Source organism: Zingiber officinale, chromosome 9A (assembly GCF_018446385.1).
Source record: "Zingiber officinale cultivar Zhangliang chromosome 9A, Zo_v1.1, whole genome shotgun sequence".
NCBI classification, from domain to species: domain Eukaryota; kingdom Viridiplantae; phylum Streptophyta; class Magnoliopsida; order Zingiberales; family Zingiberaceae; genus Zingiber; species Zingiber officinale.
This window is the reverse complement of record NC_056002.1, coordinates 94822087-94825511: the sequence shown is the minus strand read 5'-3', so window position 1 is coordinate 94825511 and position 3425 is coordinate 94822087. Positions and strand designations below refer to the sequence as shown.

At 35.6% G+C, this 3425-nt stretch overlaps 1 non-coding gene across 1 annotated transcript; it reads right to left on the bottom strand.

The window, feature by feature from the left end:
• Positions 1-1683: 1683 nt before the first annotated feature.
• On the bottom strand, positions 1684-1790 carry LOC122022094. Its single transcript, XR_006122834.1, has one exon. It is a non-coding gene; the product is annotated as a small nucleolar RNA R71 (small nucleolar RNA).
• Between the last annotated feature and the right edge of the window lie 1635 nt (positions 1791-3425).

Here is a 3425-nt window from a genome sequence, read left to right as displayed (position 1 = left end):
TAAGCCATCTCCACCTCCATATCAACTCCAGAAGCTAAGGATTAGTTCCGAAGATCACTCATCATCTCTAGACAAGCATTTCTATTCTCTCTTCTCGTTGAGGATTGGAATGTTTGTAATCTTTTTGTCTTCAGATCTCTATCTTTGTACTATGGAGTAGATTCATTGTTCTAGGATTAAGGGAGTAATTGTGATGTGATTTGATGTATGAATCTCATGGATATGTCAATTTCCTATTTATATGATGTTGATGTGTTTTGTATCTATTTGATCTTGTGTGAATTCTTGTGTTTGGATCTAATTACTATGTTTGATTGAATGTTTGTGAGACTTTTGGATCTAGTAGAGGGATACCCTAGATCATATGATCGAGGGGTGTTTGTGACAAGATGTCCCACTAACGGACGTCTAGGAGATCACCTTGAAAGGTGAAGTTAGTCTCTACAAGGAGGTGGGATAGTTGAATGTATTTAGTTCCTGCACTTTTATGTGAATTGAGTGGCATTGTGTTTCTGTGTTGTATGACCGAGGGCCGTTGGTGACAGACTACCCCACTAATGGACTTCATAAGGATCATAATCATTTAATCGCTAGAGGTGTAGATCGAAGTCCCTTGCTAGTTGTCTTCTGCAGGAGAAAACTGGCAACTTCCTACAAATGCATGTCAATTGAGGATATGAATTGGAGAACCATGCTACATCAATGAATATCACAATGAAATTGCAATCCTAGAATACTCACCAAATTATATACTTCATTTACTTTCCTAGTTCCATTTCTAGTTGCTACTTAGTTCATTCCTTACCTTGTTGATTATTTAGCCAATTCTACATGAGACATCTCTTGTGCTTATAACCAGTCCCTGTGGGATCGATATCTTTTTATTACTGACGATGAAACCATGCACTTATAGTTGCATAATAAGTTTTTGACGTCATTGTCGGGGACTACGTTTATAACATTAGAGATAATCATTTGAGTTAGACTAAACTTTTCTTTTCTTTTCTATTACATAGTTGTAACTAGTCTTAGAAATTCTATTTTCACAATCTTATCTTTTATTTCTGAATATTTTTTTTGTAATTTGTCTTGTTGCAATTAAAATTCTACTTTTTTATATTTTCAGAATTCCAGTTTAGTTGTTCTTTGCCTTTCAAGTAAAGAGAAAATTTTGTGACTTATGATCTTGTTCTTTGTATGCAAAGATCTAACCTTGCAGGTGATTTGTTACCTTTTGATCCTGAAATCGATAGAACCTTTCATAAAAGAAAAACCTCCCAAAGACATCTAGAAGAACAAGAACACTCAAATATGGTAAACAAACCACTGAAAGATTATGCAACACTGTATACAAGAGGACTTCATTCTAGCATCACAAGGCCAGCTGTTGAAGCTAATAATTTTGAAATCAAGCCTGCGATAATCACTATGGTACAACAGAATTAGTTTGGAGGTGGACCACATGAAGATCCTAATCAACATCTTGAAATTTTCTATGAAATCTATGGTACGATGAAAATGAATGGTGTTCCAGCAGAAGAAGTGAGATTATTATTTTTTGGGTTATCTTTGAGAGATAGAGTCAAACAATGGCTAAATTCTTTGCTTGTAAATATTATATCCACTTGGGAACAATGTGAGCAACAATTTCTAGACAAATTTTATCCTCCAAGCACAATTGCTTATATGAGAAATTTAATAGCAAGCTTCAGACAGTCAGACTCTGAATCATTATTTGAAGCATGGCATAGATACAATAATATGCTTAGACAATGCCCACATCATGGATTGGAAAAATGGCTAGTTCTACATATGTTTTATATCGACATCAACTATATACAAAGGTGTCTCTAGATTCTACAGCTGGAGGGGCACTTATGAACAAAAGCCTAGATGAAGCTGAGAGTATTATTGAAAGTGTAGCACAAAAGCATCATCAATGGGCAACAGAAAGAAGTGGAGGCTATTCTTATCCAAACCCAGTTAAAGCATCAGGAAAATTTGATGTAGATGCAATTACTTTGATATCTTCAAAACTGGATGCTCTTATTAAAAAGATGGAAAATATGGGAACAAATTCTAGCACGTTCAACGCCATAGTGTGTGTTTATGAAACATGTGGAAGCACAAATCATGCTCAAGACTCATGCCCATTGGGAACCATCTCTGCACATATCAATCAACTTGAGTAGTGTGATGCTATCTTGAGTTATAATTAGAAACAGAACAATCCATACTCCAACACATACAACCCTGGTTAGAAAAATCATCCAAACTTCTCTTATCATAATAATCAAGATCAAGGACCATCCATGGGGGCTAGACCGAGCTACCAGCCTGGGCAATAAAACATTCAACAACAACAACCTTCTCAGGGCTAATAATTTTTTAAATTGGAGAAAATGCTTAAAGAATTCATTTTTGGTCAAAATGAATTGAAGCAAGAAATCAAGTTGTTAAATCAAAGAATGGATAATTCAAAGAAACACCAAAAAATGCAAGATAGCCAAATTGTCCAAATAACTTATTCATCTTCAAGAGCATCAGGTCAATTTCCTAGAAAACCTAATGTAAATCTAATGGAACACTGCAACAAAATTGAGCTTAGGAGCGAATGGACCTTGGGGGATCCTCAAGTGACTGCTCTAAAAGGGATAAAAATTCAAGAAGACCTCTCTCCTCCAACACTTGAACCAGTTCAGATTCAAGATGATGAGGAGAATACCAAGAAGGTTGAAGAGACTCTTCCACGCTACCCTCAAAGCCAAGTGATCCATTTTCCTCAAAGATTAGTCATGTTGAAGAAGAATAAAGAATTTGACAGATTTCTTGATAAGGTTAAAGATATTTGTGTTGAGGTCCCTCTAATAGATGTCATTCAACAAATGCTGAAGTTTGCCAAATTTCTAAAGGATATTATGTCCAACAAAAGAAGAAAAGGAGAGATTGAGACCGTAGCCCTTACTGAAGAATGTAGCACTTTATTTGAGAAGAACACTTCCCCGAAGCTCTAAAACCCAAGAAGCTTTTATATTCCTTGCACTATAGGATCTGAATTTATAGAAAAAGCTTTTTGTATTTGGGGGCAAGTGTTAGCCTCATTTCATACTCAATTTGTAATAAGCTAGGTCTTAAAAACTTTAAACTTACTACTATGGCACTGCAATTAGTTGATCATACTTGTAGGTACCCTATGGGTATTACTGAAGATGTGCCAGTAGAAGTGGGTGGGAGAATTATTCCCACAAATTTTGTTGTGCTTGACACGGAAAAAGATCCGAAGATTCCAATAATATTGGGAAGACCTTTTCTTGCAACAGCTGGAGCTATAATCGACGTGAAAAACCATAAACTTTCATTGGTAATGGTAACAAAAGGTTAGAGTATGATCTATCTAATTCTTCTAGCCATGCCTCTTCCTTCTT